Genomic DNA, 21612 nt, shown 5'->3' with positions numbered 1-21612 from the left:
CTCTATCCCCAATGTGCTTTGTACATACCTCTATTAATCTTTATCATATTCTACGCAATTTTTTTTTCCTGTTTCTGTGTTTCATCCATTAGACTCTAAACTCCTAAAAGGCAGAAGCAGTGTTTTAGTAATCTTCACATTCCTAGCACCACGCATTTTATGTAGTAGGCAATCAAGAAAGATTGAATGAATAAATGAGCAAATTAGTGAGTGAGTGAATAGACTAATGAATGGCTTCCACGCTCACTGATGAACAGAATGTGTTATACTCCATTTAATGTTATCCAAATAACAAGTTCTATGGCTGGCATTAGCTGAACATCAGAAGAGAGGCATGTAAAAATGTTACTGCTCCTCAGACTCTACTTCCCTTAACTGACTTGCGAGAACTACCTTCTCAGCTTGTCAAGTATTTTTTTAAAAAAGAGACACATTTGATGCTTTAGACTTCAATTAAGTAACAGCTCCCCCTGCTGATGGTGGGATAAGTAGGGACCTCAAAATCAACCACGATGCTGCATATCTGTAAGCCAACTTGGCAAGGTGTAAAGCAAGGTGATCCAAAGATCAGGCAGCCTGCTAGACTTAACGTGTCCAAGTGAGAGGTCAGGGGCAGGGTGCTGGCTACAATAACAAAGCAGCCCCATCCTCATCCAAGGACAAATGCAGCTGTAATTTTACAGCTCAGAAGCATTTGCAGCTCCCCCTTCCAACAAGTCTTTAAAAATGCTGATCTGGAAGACCGAAGCAACCCACTTGAGACTCGTTCTCAGTATGGCAAAAGTTCTGAAACCCAGACTGCAAAATCTCAGGAAGCAGCTGGGTTCCTAATTAAAACAAATCGTTAATAGATTTAGCAGTCCAAATTTATGCTTTTCAATTAAAAATGCTGTTGCAGTTGGTGTATCTGCACAAGAGTATATGTGTTTGGGTGTGCGTGTGAATGTGTGTGAGTGCGTGAGTACATGTGCAAACAAACACGCCTACACTCCGGACTTGGGGTATTCCAGAGTTTAAGAGGCTATTATAAAGGCTGGGTCAATACTAAGATACAACGGTTAATTAAATCAATTCTTAGTTGTTCTGGTGACTTCCTTGAGTCACTGCACATGTTTTGGAAATAGTGGTATTTGAACAAATCAGGCTTTCCTACCACAACTCCTTTAAGGAAATATTTTTAGCTGTTTTGTAAATGTTAGCTACCTTTTGAGAAGGTATTATTTTCAATTTAAACAAAGAAGACAATTTAAGGTGCATAGCATTCTCTCAAGGCCATCCAGTAAGTCAGCAGAAAACACCCTAACCCCAGTGCCCAGTTATATATACATATAAACAAGATGGCATGTCTCTGGGTGAACAAGCCAAATTTTATCAATGAGATGGACACCCTTTCCTTGGCCACAGGTTTTTAGAAATTGTACTGAGTAAAAATTTATGGTGCCCATAAGCAGAGCAATTAACTCCCTCCTCACCCGGAGGATGAGTTCATTTGTCTTCATCCCATTCAACAATTGCTCTACTTACATTACTGGGGTGTTCTCAGAGTACCAAGTGCTCAGGATAGGAAATAAGTCCTGAAAACCGGCTTACACTGAAACACATTTCCCGTCCTGCTTTAAGACGGAGTTTCACTCTTTGTTGCCCAGGCTGGAGTGCAGTGGTGCAATCTCGGCTCACTGCAACCTCTGCCTCCTGGGTCCAGGCGATTCTTCTGCCCTAGCCCCCCGAATAGCTGGTGTTACAGGTGTGTGCCACCAAACCTGGCTAATTTTTGTATTTTTAGTAGAGATAGGGTTTCACTATGTTGGTCAGGCTGGTCTCGAACTCCTGACCTCAGGTGATCTGCTTGCCTTGGCCTCTCAAAGCACTGGGATTACAGGCGTGAGCCACTGCCCCTGGCCTACAATAACTTTTGTAAGTACCTGGTCAAATGCTAGCATCATGTATTGCCCATGGTAACGGGATGATAATTAGGTGTTATAAAAATACCTCAGTAAAGTAATTTTGGAGTAATTCTTAGTTTATATTTTCTTTCTCTTTCCTCTGACCCCAAGCCTTTTTTAGCCCGCATCTTCTGATGGCATTTCCATTATTTTGGTTTGTTTTTCAAGTTCTATCAATAAGCTTCTGCTTCAGATTCCATACTAATGCTAGCTGGATAAAACAGACTTTCTCCTATACAGAGAGTCCACAAAACTGGCCTCCAGGTGTATATAAATCTCCTGAAGTTATATGCAAAGTTCTTTCTGTGTATATGTATAACTGGAGATCCAGAGCCTTATTCTGCTTCTCAATGTTTCCATGACCCAGTTATGTTCTGCTGCACTATGGAATTTGTATATAACATTCTAGAAAAATATGTTTAAAAATAAAGCCAGGCCAAATGGTACTATGGTAAGATACTGACACTGTATATGAAGTAGCATAATGTGCTTCAAATGTAGTCCATAATTTATAGCTAATTATTATGATTGCTAGAACAAATACTAAAAAGAGAAAAATAGCTAAAAAGTAAACATAGATGCTAAAATAGAGTATTAAAAATTATAGGACCTACACAAAGAAGGTAGGAAGGGGCAAACCAAAGAACGAATACCAAATGGAATAAAAGAAAACAAAGAAGGGTGAGATAAAAAAACTATATTAGTTACTATAATGAATGCAAATGGATAAATTATTCCACTTAAAGGGCAAAGATTGTCAGAATGAATTTTTTTTTAGCAAGATCACCTATGGGGGTTCTCCTTACAAGAAACATACTTGAAATATATCAATACAGGCTGGTGGAAACTGAAAGTGCAAATAAAAGATATTCTATTCCATCAGCAGTTTCAAGAAACATAATGCAGCTATTAATATACCAATATCAGAAAAAAAAAAAAGCTTCAAGACAAAGAGTAAAACTGGAGACAGAGAAATTTCATAGTGGTAAATGAATCAATTCATCAAGAAAACTTAATAATCCTAAATGCATATCTGACTAATAACAGCTTCATAATATGTGAAACAAAAATGAATACATCCTAAAGAAAAAAAATAGATACACACCTGGAGATTTTAACATAATTATTAAATTAAATCCTTGCTACATAATTGACAGAACAAATTTTTAAAAAGACATGCTATCGTCTCATTTCCTGGTTGTATAATTTTCCATCATTTTTGTGTCTATGAGAGAAAGTTCACTTTTATAAATGAGTTATATTAAATAATTGCTCCTTCTTTATATGTTGTTTTAAGAAGATATTTTTAGAAGAGAGGAAAGGTACCTCCGTGTGAAACTGAGAAAAGGATGTGTGTAGGAGGGAGGGGGAAAGTTCTTATTTGAAGAGTTATTTATTTATTTATTTATTCATTTATTTTTATACAACATCAGTTTGTGCCTTTTTCTCTTCCCTGCTTATGACTCCTCTGTCCCTACTCTATGTTCTTCAGACTTGTGGGGTTTATTTTATTTTCTTGCCTCAGGAAAAACAATTATCAGTGTGTAAAACAATAGATCAGCAAGAAGAAAGCAGCCAGATCAGGTAGAACTTACGTGCTGCGGTTTCCCAGAGACCCATGGCCCATGCTTTGCTTTCTGGAACCTTTCCTTCCAAAGTGGTGTCTGGGGTCCCAATCCATCACAGCGGCTACTTCACACAGCTGCTTCTGGCCACAGGCTTGAGACTCTATACAAGAGGCTGGTCAGCGTTTCGGGGGATCCTGATGGCAAAACAAAAGTACAAGACAAATAAAACTGTCGGCTGGATGAAAACCATCACCACCCAGGGAGGAATTAAAATAAATAATTTGAGAAGAGTCATATAATGTTGTTTTGGGGAATCATTGAATCTCAGATCTGCCGGTGGTCTTGAAGCTCAGTTAAATCAGCTCCTTCAGTTTACAGCTGAGGAAATACAATTCAAGATGGGGAGTGATGTGTTACAATTCTTGCTATGGGTTTAAACACGATCCCAGTGTAGAACCCAGGTAGGGTGATGCCAAGGCAGGGTTCTTGCAGTTGGGCCTCCATAGGTGGAACAGTGAACTGTGCTTCCTCTATGAGAACGGGGGTGGTAGGTTGGCGGGGTACAGAACATCTGAACTAGAAGTGTAGGTGATAGTCTAGGTCCTGAAGGACTGGATTTTCCTTGCCCAAGGTTTTCATCACATACCACAGCCCACCCTTCCCAGAAACAGTGCCAGCACACATCTTGCTCCTGTTTCCTATTCCCCAGACCAGAAAGCCAGTATAAATACAATAACCCTCCCAACAAGAGTGCTACATGGTCCTACCAACTGCTTCAATACTCCCTGTCACTTTTCTCTCAGAATCTCAAAATGCTGACCCATTTCTCTGGAAATCGTAATTAACAAAAGAATAAAACAGCAACAATAGCAGATCTTTGGGAAATGAATTAATTATTATATGACCATTAATTTTAATATGAATTTAAGTTTCCACTATGGACACTACACAATATTTCACAGGAATTTTTGCTTACAATAGATTGATGGGATGTTTATATATGAACTGGCATGCTATTTCTAAGCAGTATGCCAGGATTATGCATTTTCATAACCAGAGAGAAAACCAAGCCACAGAGGCTTTTACTTGCCCAGGTTAGAATTTAGATTTCCTGGCTCTCTGCCTTGTACTCAGAATGGAGTTGTCAGAATTCATGAACTACTGTTCAGAGACACCTGGCACTATCTTGCTAAAGTCTAGGTGCTTGTGATGCACGTATTTAGGAGCTAATAAGGTCACTTGCCCACCCACCCCCACCCCAGTCTCATTAAATCACCTTTAGTGCGGGCACAGGACAGAGATGATGTTGCCCTTTGTTTCCATAAGAAAGATGGCTTTCCGTTCATAAGAAAAATGGCTCTCTGCATGTGTGTGTGTGTGTGTGTGTGTGTGTGTGTGTGTGTGTGTGTATGTGGGGGGCTATTACAAATATTTGGGGGAGCTGCATTAAATAGATACAAATATTCCAATGCATAATATATTTTTGCCTATGTCTCAATAAAATGGATGGGAGCATGATCTAGCAGGAATGGACTCCAGAGTCAAACCTAGGTTCAAATCCTGGATCAACCACTTGAGAGCTCTGTCACTTTGGGAAATCTATACAGCCTCTTTCATCTATTTCTTCAGCAGTAAAGTGGAAATTTAAAAAGGTGTCCCTACCTTGAAGTTTGTTTTCTGTGGATTAGAGATAATAAATGTGGAGTGCTAAGTGTTTCACGGTATGTGTGCTCAACAAATAGAATCACACAGCATTACTCACAGCTCAAATTGTGGTGGAGCAATTGCTGAGCGTGCAAGACTACTGACCGTTCTTGCAAAGCTACTTGGCATAAGGTATATTTAACTTATTGCTCCAGAGGGATGTTGAGGATCATCTGCTTGAAATAAACAAATTCAATTATTCTGCAATGTAGTGGTCTAGAGCAATTCACTTGCTACCCAGAGGTGTGTAATGAAGCCATTAGAACATTTTGCATATTCGGGGCAACTGTTGGGGTGTGGGATAAAGCATGCATAACTAATTCCATAGGGCTCTATCTAGAAATTCTGAGAACACCTTCAGACTGAGAGCAAACCACAGAACTGGCCTAGAAGTGAGGAGGGAGACTGGAGGGAGAGCCCTGAGATTCTTCTGCTGACTCTAGAGGTCACCTGACCCTGACACATAACTTTTACTGAGTTGACTATATCTCACTTCTTGTAAGTGCCTGTCCCTCATACTCACTTTCAAGGACTTGGCCAATCTCCTTTTGTAAATAGAACAATGCTTTATATTTCTCTATTACTCTAGAGTGACTATATCAATAATGCAGGAAACGCATCTGTCCAGCACAATGAGATTATTTTTCTGATTTCGGTTGACAGTTATGGTAATAGTTTGGCAAACAATCTACTCCACCATCAATGACCACAGATTACAGCTGTTTTTAAAAATCTCAGCCGCTTCTGGAAACTTGGAAGATGGATCGCACACTGAGAGAGAGATGGAAAGACATGCCATAAGCCGTAACGGTAGAAAAATCCTTAACTCTTTCTGTACATAAAAGGCTAAGAAAATATTAAGAAAAGCACAATGTGCTATCTCTGGGTTCACTGTAATGAGAACAAGGTGAGGAATGACAGTACTGAGACACCGTTAGGACAGTCTAACATTGCCACGGGGGCCATAATGCAACAGAGAGAGTCTGCAATATTTCAGAGCACTGCATTTTATGTTGATAAATTTTCCAAGTCACCCAGGAGTTATTGCAAATATTTACAGGAGAGAAAATTGAGAAAGAATATTATCTTCCCTATTGGTCTTGATGAATAGAGCCACTAGCTAGTCAATAATAATGACCCAAGCCCAAGATTGTCATACGTTTGTTGAAAAAATAAACAATAAAACATGGTTTACCTTTACTTCTGCAAAAGTGATGAATAAAAGTTGATTTTTAAAAATTGGAACTTCTTAAGTCTTAATAACATGAGCTTTTCTTAAAAGTTCATAACAACTCTTAGAAAGGTTTGATTTTTGACATTTATTTTCCCCCTGTGGAATTTTTCCCTTTACTTTCGTTTCATCAGAAGCAGAATGCTGATCTTGCTACTGGCCTGCAACCTTGGCGTTTGGCCAGCCATTGTTATCCAGGGACCAGGAGACAGAATGCTGGCTGTGCAAGTCTCCCAAGGTGCGAGCTTTCTTTCTGTCTGAGTTAGGAGGCGAAACCATTTGGAAGAGCCATTGTAAAGGGGAGGGCTTTGGGCTATGCATACTCCTCATATCCAGGTGAGTTCATTTTTCTTGTGAACTTTTCACCTAGGCCCCAATTAGTATCCTATTAACCTCCTTAAATATGGAATTGCTAAGATCTTAGAATACTCCAAAATGGACTATTAGCCAGCCCATTTCCTGGCTCCATCAGATGAAAATGCCAAAGTAGGTCATACAACAGAATTATCTTGATTAATGTCAGCTCTCTTGCATGGGCCATGATGTCATGCAAGTTAAAGGAGATTCAAATTTAATGCATCATTTCGATGACTGATTAAACATGGGATTTTCTGAAAAACATTTACAATTCCAGGTTTATAAGGATTCTCCTTTTTTAATATGACAAACATTTCAAATATGCTAAATTGATCAATTATACAAATGATAAATTCCCTTGAATATAATTTTTCATGTTCATGTTCTCCAAGGCCTAATATGTAAAAAGGTTTATTATCCCCAGTAACTACTATGTTAGACAAAAAGCTGTCAGCATTGTGCCCCTTTCCTATCCATGGATGCAGGCTATTGAAAAAAAAAAAAAACCAACAAAAAAAAAAACTATGAAGATGCCACATCTACTCCAGAGCCTACTCAGAATGGCATTTCCAAATATAAATGGCTTTGCTAAGGCTAAAAAAAGCAACAAACTTTACATCCTTTATCATGCATTCCTAAAGGACTCCCTTGAAAAAAGTACTTAAAAACATTGTATCTTGGAACATCTCATATATTGGTGCAATTTATTTGCAATAGTTAGATTTAATTTGTTTTCACGTATAAAGCAGCTTTAGGGACTTATTAGCAATTTCAAATGTTACAGGAAAATATGTTGAATCTAAAGTTCATTATCACAAGTAAACTTATTTAAGTGAGATTATTTGTTTCTTAAAATGTATAACTAGTTCTTTAAAAGGCTTCTTGTCTTCTGTTGCATAATTTTACTTAGAAATAAAGCTTTTGGATGCAGCAGTTATGCTCTAAAGTCAGGATTGTGTCTCTTTTGTGTTTATAAGTAACATGGACACAGCCTGCTACTATAAACACTGAACCCAGCTTAACATGCCCTGTGTTTTCCAGATGAAAATGCAACTTACTTTCGTGATTTAGGTTATGAAATTTTAAAATGATGTCATACTTTAATATGCAGGGGTTCCTTCCTGTAATAACCTGCAATGTATATTCATGTTTGCAATTTCTAGCAAGAAGTAAAATAACAGATAGCTTTTATGAAGCATCTGTGAACTTTGAAAGTTCCACTTGTCTGAATCAGAGCTTCATAGACACCCACTTAGCACAGACTGGGTTGTGCCAGGGCTAGAGTAATTGCCTGCCAAAGGGATCCTGACCACCCTTCCTCTTCTTTCTGATCAGGCCACTGATCACTAAGAAACCAGTGGTGAGCTACTACCTTTTAGAACATGAATAAATAAAGGAGCTTGCCACGATCAAAGATAAACATCCAACTTCAGATGGATGTTTATGCTACTGAGCCAAATGTAATGTTCCTAAACATTAGGGAGCTTCAGGACCCCATATCTCTACTCTCTGAAATTCAACTTTTCTCAGATTCAAAACAGGGATTCAGCTTTTCTAGAATCTATGTGTCAAGGTGCACGTATCTGTCATCAGAGGAATTCCATCCTCATATTCTAACATCAGATTATTCCAATACATGTTCTATTCATTGCTTGCCTTAGTTAGAAAATTAGGCAAAATTCTAAGGCATGTTTATGTGGTGACATAAAGAAATAATGTATTTTAGTAAGAGTGGTTAGAAAAATATCATACTCAAGGACTTCAGTCATTTTTTTCTCCATCTGAGAATTTATATGAGTCCCTTTAACTCATTTACGTATATTCTAAGCATCTTTATCTATTCATGCACTTTTCAAGCAATGTGACTTATGTGTTGTATGATTAAAATGTAGAAATTAAAACTCAGGCCTGGCACAGTGGTTCATGCCTGTAATCTCAGCATTTTGGGAGGCCGAGGCAGGTGGATCACCTGAGGTCAGGAGTTTTGAGAGCAGCCTGGCCAACATGGTGAAACCCCTTCTCTACTAAAAATACAAAAAAAAAAAAAAAAAAAAAATTGCTGGGCGTGGTGACGCATACCTGTAATCCCAGCTACTCCAGAGGCTGAGGCAGGAGAATCACTTGAACTCGGGATGCGGAGCTTGCAGTGAGCTGACATAGGCCACTGCACTCCAGCCTGGGCGACAGAGCAAGACATTGTCGAAAGAGAGAGAGAGAGAGAGAGAGATAGAAAGAAACTTAAACTCAGAGATTTAAAAATCACACTGGGCCTTTCTGCCCACTCCTTTACTTTTCAATTTTATTTCATTTATTATTATTATTATTATTATTATTATTATTTGAGTCTTGCTCTGTCACCCAGGCTGGAGTGCAGTGGCGTGATCTCAGCTCACTGCAAGCTCCGCCTCCCGGGTTCAAGTGATTCTCCTGCCTCAGCCTCCCGAGTAGCTGGGACCACAGGTGCCTGCCACCACATCTGGCTAATTTTTTGTAGTTTTAGTAGAGATGGGGTTTCACCATGTTAGCCAGGATGGTCTGGATCTCCTGACCTTGTGATCTGCCTGCCTCGCCCTCCCCAAGTGCTGGGATTACAGGCTACTTTTTATTTTTATAAATTGTAAATAAAGTATTGTTTATTTGTTTATAAAGTACAAAATAAATATATGTTAGTTTTTAAAGAAATTAAAATTAAATAAAGTTGGAAACTCAGTTCCTCAGCCTTACTAGCCGCTTTTCGAATGACCTTTAGATTCAACAGATTCTTATTCTTCACTCCAACACCTTCCCTCTTGCAAGTTGCTAGCACACCGATGTCCCAAGGGAGTACCTAAAATACCAGTCCGCCCAGGTAAGTATGGACGCACTCCTTCAGCCTGGCACACAAAGTTTCAGGAGCTTCAGCATCAATTGGCACAGCCTCCTTCCCCATGCTATGCCTATTCCCTTGTGACTGCCTGACAGCAGCACTTACTCAGGCTGTTCCCTCTGCCTGAGCAAGCGGTGCTTAGAGCCTTGTGTCTTCAACCCATACCTAAGCATCATTATATGTCGCTTTCCACTTTCTCCTTCCCAAACCCTACTCTGCACAAAATCTAACACTATACTCAATTACAATATTTGGACATTGACTTCAATTCCCTTCCCCACTGGTCAGTAAACCCAAGAGTAGATTTTACAATGGATTTCTTGGCTTAATTCAGTGATTGCTACAAGGTAGATGTGACATGAATGGCTGCTAAATCAAATAAAAGGATGTCCTCTGCTCCCTGTTGACCATACAAGAAGTGGGCAGGTGTGAATGTCTGCATCCCTGGCAGCGCACAGTGTGAACTGTCTCTGTCTCACTATCACAGCTTCTTTCTTGTCTTTGGTGAATATGACAAGTAACTGAAAAAGTTGACTCCTCTGAGCCTAGTGGAGATCTTACACTGTTTGACTCAGTTACTTCCCTAAGTCTGCTCATTCATTTTTTCCTGGTTTACTCTAAGCGCCTCCTTTACAAAGTATCAGACATAGGTTAGGGCTGCCTCACCTTATTTTAACAACATTAAGAGAGATGAATTTTCAAAAATGAGACTAGCCAGTGAACTGTGATGGCAGAGTAATCCCATTACTTTCAGAGGACTTGAGTCTGTTAGAATCACTCAAGTGTTGCAGGGTTGTAGTTTAAAAGGGAAAGGATATGATAGTCGCTTGGGGAGGTTGTTTTCCTCAAAATAGAATTCCCAATCTTGGAAGGGTTGTGTATCAATAGAGGCAGGGTCTTTAGGGAGTTCACTAAGATCATTAAAACAATCCAAAAGTGTTTGCTAAAATGGGTCAAAGAAGTTGATACCAATTATGTCCAGTTGTCTTCTGTCTGGGATAAGTGGGCTTCTGTTTCTAAACAAATGAATTCTCTCGTTTTGATTCTTTCTAAAGTATCTCTGATGTGTTGGTATTCAGCCTTTTTAGAGTTAGGATTCATGGGGAAGGTTAAAGGGAAAATTAACAAATGTGAGAAAGAATGGCCCACTGAAAGAACCTTTCAGAAAAAAGGAGTAAGAAGAACCCTTAAATATTATTGATGCATCACTGGAATCCTTGTAACTATATTTCAGTGTTGATCTTAAATGTGGGTTACATAGAAATAGAGAGTAACACATATTTTGTTGGAATGATTAGGCTCTAAAGAAGTGTCTCTCACAGTTAAGTTTTCGGCCTTTTGGTGGGGCTGTAAAGGTCTTCTTGAAGGGCCAAGAACTTACCCCAAGTTTGATCTCCTTCTGTAAATGACATGAAATTCCACTGGAAGTTGGTAGCTATTAAAAGAGTTATGAAGAGTCACTAACATGTGATATTGATAAACTAAAATTAGCATGCTGAGGGAGTTTACTCTAGACCTTAATCTAGTATGGTGCCAGGAAGTCTGGCTGCTACAAAAAGCTTAGCATTGCTGTGAAACTCCTACCATTTAGGGAGGCAAGCTGATTGTTGGAATTCCCATAGTTTCCAGAAAGCTTTGTTATCAGAGCATCATTAGTGCCTTATTGAGTTGTTCTTGATTTTCAATTGCTACTAAGTTTGTAATAACATTTTACTTTTGTTAGTTGTTAGGGTCTTTTGTACTTGCTCTACCTCACCTTTTGGGTTGCTATTAGTTGGGTGCTCTTTGCTCAAATGTCTTAGGAACCCCTCAGTGGCCTGGCAAAGCACATGACACACAGGTGTGGTATGGAAGTGCAAGCTAACATTTATCGAGGCTCACTAGTGCCTGAACATTTTCGAAGCCTGTTAGTTGTATGATTAATGTAATTGTCAATGCAACCTAAACTCCAGTTTCCTCAAACCCTTCTAACCTTCTAGATCAAGTCTCTGTTTAAAAACATCTCACTGTTTGAAAGTATTTACTTTTTCTCTCAATATTTATTTGTATGTGTGTGTGCATATGTGGTTTTTGTTTGATTGATTGATTGATTGATTGATTGATTGAGGCAGGGTCTTACTTGCCCAGGATGGAGCACAGTGCCCAGGATGGAGCACAGCCCTCTTGTCACATTTCACTTTTTTGCTTTTTCCTGAATCATTTAAAAGCAAGAGATTTTAAAGAAGAGACTAACACTTCACTACTGAATAATTTCATATACATCTCCTACAAATAAGGGTATTCTCCTATAAAACCACAATGCTTTTATGACATCTAAGCATATACAAAATTGTACTATATTTAATTTCTAGTCTATATTCAAATTAGCAAATTACCCAAAAATATCTTCCATAAATTAATTTTTCAGCTAAGGTCCAATTAATGTTGACAAATTACATTTGATGAGTTCTACCCTACCTTTTTATTTAAGACATGGACATTTTGAAAACTCCAGGCCAGTTGATTGTAGAATATGCCTCATTTTTTATTTATCTAATTAACTTTCTCAAAGTGTTGTTCATTTTTCTCTCCTATCCCTTGTATTCCCCATATAAACTCGAAATTAGATAGAAAGCGTTGATTAGATTTGTGCTCACTATTTTGGTGAGGTTAATCCATTGATAACGTGTACTTCATGTTGAATCACGTGAGAAACTACATAATGTCAAGCACTCTTTTTATTGATTAGGATGTTTGACTTGTTTATTTTGTTAATACGATAACTGTTGGATCTATCCATTATAACAGTAGATTTTTCCTTTTGTAATTTATAATTACTGTGTGGGGTGATTGTATTCGTTTTTCCATTCTTGCTGTAACAAATGACTTCAAATACAGCAGCATAAAACAGAACAAATTATCATTTTGCAGTTCTGTAGATTAGAAGTCCAAAACGGATCTCAGGAGGCTAAAGTCAATGTGTTGGCAGGACTACATTACCTTCTAAATGCTATAGGGGAGAATCAGTTTCTTTGGATTTTCCAGCCTCTAGAGGCCACTCACATTACTTGGCTCTTTCCTCTGTCTTCACAGCCAGTGGTGGTCAAGTCCTTTTCAAATCACATCACTCTAACCATCTCTCTGTCTCCTTCTTCCAATTTTAAGAACCCTTGTGGTTCAACTGGATCTATTTAAATAATCCAGTGTAATCTCTTTATTTTAAAATCAAATGACAAAGTATTATAATTCCATCTATGACATTAATCCCCTTCTGCCATGTCACCTAACATATTCACTGGTTCCAGGAATTAGGACACAAACATTTTTGGGGAGGCCATTATTCTACCTTCAACATGATATTTTGGTGTTGTGCAAATAACCTGTTTCCCAGCAACATATCACTTGATAGTTTTAACTTCCATTGATAATCCTTGGTTTTGTCAGTAATTGGGTGATGCAAGCATTGGTGATCTACTTATATTATTCCTCCTACAGTTATGAGCTAGTATTCTTCCTTAAAGAAATGTTCTATATTATCTCCTCTATCTATCTGTCTTCCTTTTTAATATCACTATAGGCTCTTGGGTTTTTAAATTATTATAATAAATTGATGTATTAATTTTGTTAATGTTATAACTGCTGGATTTGTTCATTGTAATAGAAGTTTTTTTTTTATAATACATTATCACCGTTTTTGGTTTTGATCTACCAAATTTGGCCAGTGGGAGTCCTGTAAATCAAGATCCTATGTCCTTTTGAGATATGCCCTTATTTTCTGTTACAAGCACATGCTACAGCTCACCTTGCACTTTCTCTGAAGGAGACGTGAAATCAGCTGTTCCCTCATCCTTCTATTCAAAGACAGCAGTGGAACTTAGAACTCAAGATTTGAGTGTTAGGTGCATTACTGCTACTGGGATATTAAGGTTTTTAGGCTGGGAATGAATAGATGCAATAGATAGATAGATAGATAGATAGATAGATAGATAGATAGATAGATAGAGTCATGTATAAACCATGAGTTTATATGGATATTTCCAATTCAAATTTAATATTAATATTGTAGTGTGTTGCTCAATTTTTCCCAAATTTTGTACTTTTTTGTGACAGTGAAATTCTTAGTTTCTAATCCTACAATATGGAAAAAACATTCAAAATTACAATCAGCAATGATCTTTTCGTGTATATTTAAGATTGACTTTTGATTCTCTCTGTTCTCAGAATATACCTCATTAAAAACCTATAGTCAGAGTAGTGTCCAAAAATTACTTGGAAGAAGTATTTCTTCTGTGTTGTCATGTTATCAGTTTTATAAAAAGTTAGGTTTATTTTTCTATTTTATTCAATTTTATGGTGATTTTTTTCTTTTTGATTTAATATCATGCTGTGAATGTGTAAAATGTTTCTGTCATTCAGAAGTTAAACCTACAAGAAAGGTGTCCTCTGTCAAGTTTCTCCCTCATCACTACCACCTCCACCCTTTTCCCTTTCTTTTCTTCTTTTTCTTTTTCTTTCTTTCTTTCTTTCTTTTTTTTTTTTTTTGAGACAGGATCTCACTCTGTCACCCAGGCTGGAGTGCAGTGGTGCGATCTCTGCTCACTGTAAACTCCGCCTCCCGGATTCAAGAGATTGTCATTCCTCAGCCTCCGGAGTAGCTGCGATTACAGGCACGTGCCCCTGTTTCCCTTTCTATTGAGAATTTTCTTGTGCATTTGCTAATAATCCTTCAAATATTTCTCTTTGGAAAAAGAATGTACACATATATAACCTTTTATTTTTTACATTAAAGTAGCTCACTACTGTTATATACTTTGATTGTTTTACCTAAAAATATATCCTAGAAATCATAGAGTGGATTCTTTGTTCTTGTCCTGACACAGATGTCATAATTTTACGGGGTAGATACTATTACTATCAGCATTTTGCAGATGAAAAAACTGAGGCATAGAAAATGAGTAACTTGCTGAAAGTCATTCAGTTTGTAGGTAGGAAGGGTGTGGACCTAAGTAGTCTGCTTTCTGAATCTGTTCTTTTAACCACACCCTATAAGCATTCAGACACAAATGCACATCCTTTTATCTTGCCCTGTGGCAATGTTAATGAAGCTGGCAAAGTTTCTTCTTTTTTTTTTCCTTCTTTCCCTCCCTTCCTTCCTTCCTTCCTTCCTTCCTTCCTTCCTTCCTTCCTTCCTTCCTTCCTTCCTTCCTTCCTTCGTGTTGTTCTAACATCATTTAATTTTAAGAAAAATTGAGCCTCTACTGTCCAGTCATTATTAGAAGTTCATGAAAGTATCTCAGTTATTTTACTTCCTTAACACATATATTAGAGTGATAGTCATTGATTTTCGGAGCTAGAAGAGGTCTTTGAAATGATTTAATCCAGTATCTCCATTTTACAGGTTCAGGGTTCTGAGTATAGAGGTAAGAAGACTGATCTAAGGTCAACTAGTTAGAGGCAGAGTGACACCTGGAGCTCTGGTCTCCTAAGTACTAATCTAGAGTTGTTTTTCACTGTAATACAAGACTCAATGGGAAATACATCAAGAGACAGATATCTAATGTCTCCAGTAACACACAGCTCAAGAAAAATGGATACTATCACACTTTGTGCTATAGCCTTTGACTAATGAATCCAATAATCCAAAATCTTAGCTCAATCCTCTCTAAGTCCAACAGTAAACATTTGACAGACTTCCACTGAGTACAGTGAAATCTCCTCATGTAATATCTACTCATCACATATGAAGAGTTTAAGCACACTGAGTTGTTATAATAACATTGCACCAACTTAATAACATTGAAAGTAATGGCAAGAGTCACAATTACTTTTGCACCAACCTACCAGCACAGCACGAAGCTGAATGGCAGTTCAGCAGCTGCATATCAAAAACCGAGTCCAGCTAGAGATACATTCCCAGGAGCCTGCCTCCGAAGTGCTAACCTGCAGAGATTTGGAAAGAAACACATTTCTTCACTACTGTGGAATGTGTATGTTGTGTTGTCTGTGGATACATTAGTAGGTCTCTCTCCTAAGTACCTAAGGGGAAGTTTCTGAACATCAGCCTCACTCACCAATGTCCCAAGAGCAGAGTGTTAATAGTGCACTAAAAACATCCTGGACAGCTGATATGGTATCTTACATCTCCAGAATGGTACCAGAGCAGTTACTGGGGGATTAAAAATGAGAATTTGACAGCTGTTGTAAGATTTCACTTTACCCTTACCACTGTGAGTTAAAAACGAGTATCAGGTCAAACATTACTGTGAGTTGAAACCGTCAACTCAGTTCTGGATTATTAACTCGGGAGGCAATTCTTTTTGGGGAGTCTTTCCTGCTTGGTAGAAAGTCTGAATTCTAACAGGGCTTTGTTTGTTTGCACTTTTCCTATAACCAATTGTCTCTCTTTTCCCTCAATTTTTCATTAAAACAAAAACAAAAACAAAAAAACAATGGAGTAGACAGGTTCACAGTGGTTGACGTTTGAATGTGCCGTTGGCTTATTTTTTCAGTAGAGTCTGTTAATCCATTTTTCTAAATGTTTAAAATAGCATGACAATGTTCTGGGAGGGGGATCACATGCCTGCTCTAAAAAGTCCTAGATTCAGAAGATATTCTGATGGGCCACAGAGCAGTCTCAAGGATGGTAATGGAGTGTGTTTTCTCTGCCATTGTTCCTTTTGTTCCTCACTTCTGGCCTTTCCCCTAGCTTGTACCAACAAAGATTCTCCTAGTAGCTGCTGCATCATACCAGGAGCCCCTAAGTTTCTCCTTGGTTCCATTTCTGGTATTAATGCAGAAGGAGTCATTGGTGCTGTTATAAAAATATAATTATGATAAGCAAGACTGAGAAGCAGCTGTTTAGGGCCATGGGAGAAATGTCCAAGAAAGAGGCACCAAGGAAAGGAGTTGAGATTAGCCTTGATAGCTGGGTAATGGGTTGACTGATTTTTTTTTTTTCTGATTAATTTCTTTATAAGAAATAAAACTAAAATTCCCATGTCATTTTGGGCTTCAGAAACTCCACAAATCCATCTTCTAAAGAAGGTAAAAAAGTAAAAAGAAAGATTAATCTCACTTTCTCACTTTCACTAATTAGACAGGAGCAATAACCAATCAGCTCACAGAACATAATAATACCAACAAATGCAGCATGCTTGCCTTTATATGGTAAGTCCACAGACACTAACGAACAGGAGTCATAACTGATCACTTCATGCCAGGAAATAAAGCAAGAGTGGCCTTCTATATAATAATAAAGGTTGTTAACCATCAAAGACATTTAGACTTGAAAAGGCCTGGAGAGCTTCAAAGATAAAAAAAAAACTTAGTCCAGAGAGAGGACACACATTCTTAGAGTTCTAAAGAGAATTTTGGAAATGCTTATCAAATTTAGTGCATTGAAACATTTACATATTAATAAAACCCAAAATCAATCAAATTAAGGTTTAGATTTCTGGCTAAAATATTAACTCACTCCTTTTGAAATGCATTTATCTTTGGTATGCATGTGTGTGTATGTGTTCGTGTGTGTATGTGTGTGTATTTATATACAGTCATCCCTCAGTCATCATAAGAGATTTACCCCAGGAGATTTCTCAGGTACCAAACTCTGCGGATGCTCAATATGGCATGTCCTTTGCATGTAACCTATGCACATCCTCCCATATATTTTAAATAATCTCTAGATTACCTACAATACTGTTAGAGGGAAAACCTTTTACAAATCAAATTTAACAGACTTAAAATGAGCAAAGAATGATTTTCGAATCAGGCTGCCCTCGAACCAGAATAGGTTCAGAGAGAACTCAGAGCTGCCACATGGTTGAAGAAGATTTAGGGAGAGAAAAAGGAAAGTGGCAAGTAGAAAATGGAAGTAAGGTCCAGGAAAACCTGGATTGGTTCTAGCTCAGAATTTGCCTTACTTAAACAGCTATCTGATTTGAACAATTAGCTACTTGTGATTGGCCAAAACTCAGTAATTGGCACAAGAGTAGGTTATAGTCAGCTTGCACATTCAGCTGGGTTACAGCTCACCTATGTGTGGAGAAACTTTAGGCTAAACTTCGAATGGGTAAGAAGGCAGCTTTAGGCTAAAAACTATACATAATACAATGTAAATGTTTTATAAATAGTTGCCTATAACGTATTGTTTAGGGAATGATGATAAGAAGAAAAGGCTGCATGTGTTTGTTACAGATGTTGCTTTTATTCTGGAATTTTAAAATCTGTTTTTGGTTGAATCCATGGATGCAAAACCCACGGATATGGAGGGCCAACCAGGTATAAAAATTATGTGTATAATTTTGCAAGAAGAAAAGCAATGACATATAAAACAATTTTATTCTCCTATTTTATTCATTAATTTATCCCGTATTTAATAATGCTTGTATAGCTTTTGCCTTGTGCCAAGCATTGTTCTAAGTATTTTACAGAAATGGACTCATATAATCCTCTCAACAAATTAATAAATTAGGTACTATCATCCTTATTTTAGACATGAGAGAGTTGAATCACAAGGAGTTATATAGCATATCCAAGTTCACAGAGCTAGTAATAGTTTTACTTCAAGAAAGTTTTGTCAAAATTTGACATAGCAAAAAATTCCTGGCCTGGTGCGAAGGCTCGTGCCTATAATCCCAGAAATTTGGGAGGCTGAGGTGGGTGGATTGCTTGGACCCAGAAGTTTGAGACCAGCCTGGACAACATGGTCTCTACAAAAAATACAAAAAAGTTAGCTGGGCATGGTGGCCCACGCCTGTGATCCCAGCTGCTTGGGAGGTTGAGGTGGGAAGATCACTTGAGCCTGGGGAGATCAAGGCTGCAGTGACGTATGATCGCACCACAGCACTCCAGCCTAGGTGGCACAGTGTAACCCTGTCTCAGAAAAAAAAAAAAAAAGAAAGAGAGAAAAGAAACATTCCTCAATTTTTTTCTCTTGACTTCATTGTGTCTCCCTACAAAATTTGTTGAGTGAGTTCCCTCCATTTAGGCCTGGGTAAGAAGGCCCCACTTCCTGTGCTTCTGAATGAAGTCCAGGCAGACTTCATTCTGGTGGATGGGTAGTTTCTACATACTCACACGTAGCCTCAGTCCCTCATTGTATATATTATCACGAGATTTTCAGGTTTGCTGAAATAAGAAATAAGAGAGGAGACTCACAGTAATAGAATATTCGAAAAAACTTGGTTGTGGCAGAAAGAGAAAAATGGTGGAGCTAATTGTAAGTAATGATCTCAGGGAGTAACAAGTTCAAAGAATGACTCATTCCCCTCTTTTTCTAACTCGTAAGTTTTATGGAATCACTGGGTGCAATAACGCATTGGCTTTTAACTCTAGAGGCTTCAGCCTTCTATCACAAGGGTCACTGAACCATGAAGAGTGCTGAACTCCTGTCTCAGGCCTGGCAAACGCACACACTCACGCGCTCACATAATTTGAAGTGTAGCGTTAAGTCTAGTTGGTCACCTCTACACAAGAAAACTCCATGTCATTCAATATGGACTATTTATTGAAGAATCAGAGGTTTCATGCCATAATAATGAGAATGATATCAGAATAGCAATAATATTGTCAATTTATTGAGTATTTACCATGTTCCAGGCACTGTGCTTTGCAGTCACATGGATTACCTTGTTTAATCCCTACCGTAATTATACCTCAAGTTTTACAACTGCATTTAACTGCCTTTATGATTTGAGGAAATCAAAGCTCAAAGAGTTAAATGAACTTTGCAAGTCATACGGCGATTAAGTGGTAGAACTATCTTCAGTTTTTCTTGGACATCAAGCTCTTAAGTGCTACATCAAGGTTCTCACACATTAGTTTCACTTGATATGTGTACCTCAAGGAATGTATCAACATTATCTGCAGATCCTACTTTACCAAACAGTGGGCCATCATTTGTTTATGCTCTGTAGGATGTTCTCTGATTCTTACGTCATCTCAACAAACTACTACTCACCAGAATCTACACATCCAAAGGAAAGAAATCCTCCAATTTATGACTGATTTATTGTGTATACTCACCTCATTCTAACCAGGAGCCACATAGTAAAGCCAGTGATAAAAACAATTAAATTTGGTTTAGAAAAAAAATGTAAAATCTTTTCTCTTGAAAAGATTTTGTGTTCCACATCCTGGTTTGCCCAGGTCATTCATTGTTATGGACGAATAGTAGAATGATGCAAAAGAAGAATGTGATTATTACAGAATAACTACTCCCCTGGTGACTTGAGACACATAGGGGTCTGTTGTTCCTTCTGCTCTCCAAGGGATGATTGTATGTCTCTGATGGTGTTGGAAATACGCTGAGATAGGGAGTCATTCTTCGTGGTATTCTAGCTGATCACCTGCCTGCCTGCGTGGCGCAGAGATCATTTGGTGGAATAGGTGAAGCTGTAAAACTACACTGATCCACTCAGAGATAGAAAGGTCTGCAGAGCACAGACTTTAGATCTCCTAAAGAGAGCTCTTAGAAAATCAAAACATGCCCTTTGCTTTACCCACTTGGAGCTGATTTGAACAAGCAACAGGAAAACAACACAGAACGGTATCCAGTATACTTGGCAGAGTTTATTGCCAGTTGGAATTAACGGAACACTATCTGTTATCCTGTTATTCACGTCACCACCAACACCAGTAACATTTACCAAACACGAATCTTACCTGGCACTTGGTTGGTGTTACACAAATTAATCATCATCTTCTAAGAGCGTTTTTGCTTTCTTGTCCAAGGCTCAACCTAACAATGCCAGACTGTTTAATTTGTGAATGCAAAGTATTATTTATGTTCACAAGTGAGCTCATTTTATCTTGCAAATTTAAGTGTTGCAAAGATAGTGATGTGTGACAGTTGTTTTCTTAGAAACTCCTAGTTGGGAAAACTAAGCATGTTGACTATATCCAGAGCCTTTGACTCTATGCTGACTCAGCACATTACATGATGTAGCATATTTAATATTCAGAAGCCACTATTCACTCCAGGAGATAGTGACAAAGCTCACCTTCAAAGAAGTTTAAATTCTGTGTCAACAGTTATAATACATACAGAATCAATACCAATCTATAAATTACACGTATAACACCATACTCTCGTATGTCTAAAGAAAGTCAAAAATTACAAGTCAGGGGCTAATAATGCCCAGTCAAAACCAGTAGTAGGGACATATGCAACTTTCATCTACATGGTAATTAAGAGGCTGCATGCTCTGCCAAAGAGATCTTCCTTCATTGCAAAATGGTGGCATTGATTAATTACAATGAGAAATTGTCAGTTCTAGGTATATTTGGTGTGATCAGTTTTACATCACAGAAACAATGGCCATAAATTCACAAGCCACTTCCTAATAATGAGGCAAATTTCTGGCCCTAAAGCCCAGGATCAATGCCATCTGCCTGGTCACAGCCAAGTGTCTGGAACACTGGACTCATCATTCCTTATTCACCACCATGCTACAGAGGTTGCTGTCAATTTTGGAAATAATTAAAGAGGGAGGATTATTTGCACGCTACTATTGGCAGAGAAAAAGAAAGCTTGCAATGATCTTCATTAAGAAGGTGGGACAGAAATATGGATGTGGGGTGCAAAGCGGGGTCAGAGTTGATTTTGGTTTTGCAGTACTCTGGGATGGAGTTACTAGATACAGAATTATAAGTATATAACCCTATGTTCTGGGCAGAGTTTGAGAGAAAACCTTAGAATAGATGTAGGATTCTCCTTAATTATGCCTGCCTATTTATGCTCTTATTCTGTACTTGCTTTTTATTGCTATTATTTTCTTTATCTAAATCACTAAGAAGATTCTGTCTCGAGAGTCAGAACTCTTCATAAAGCAAGGCATTAACCATTGTCCCCATCGTCCCGTGATGCCATGGCCACCACCCTTGAGCCTCTGCAGAAAGGTGTTGGGACTTCCAGAGTAGTGGGGTTGAAATGGATGATCTGGATCTCGATCATTCTCTCTG

At 38.1% G+C, this 21612-nt stretch overlaps 1 long non-coding RNA gene across 1 annotated transcript in view; it reads left to right on the top strand.

Annotated features, from left to right (window-relative positions):
- Positions 1 to 6632: 6632 nt before the first annotated feature.
- LOC102117184 (uncharacterized) overlaps positions 6633 to 21612 on the top strand; it is a 48485-nt gene continuing 33505 nt past the window's right edge. The window contains exons 1-2 of the long non-coding RNA XR_279021.4: positions 6633 to 6782; positions 9553 to 9651. This is a non-coding gene — a long non-coding RNA (uncharacterized lncRNA). The remainder of the gene's footprint in view (positions 6783 to 9552; positions 9652 to 21612) is intronic.

Source organism: Macaca fascicularis, chromosome 7 (assembly GCF_037993035.2).
Source record: "Macaca fascicularis isolate 582-1 chromosome 7, T2T-MFA8v1.1".
NCBI lineage: Eukaryota > Metazoa > Chordata > Mammalia > Primates > Cercopithecidae > Macaca > Macaca fascicularis.
The sequence above is the reverse complement of the archived record's forward strand: the minus strand, read 5'-3'. Positions and strand labels throughout refer to the sequence as shown.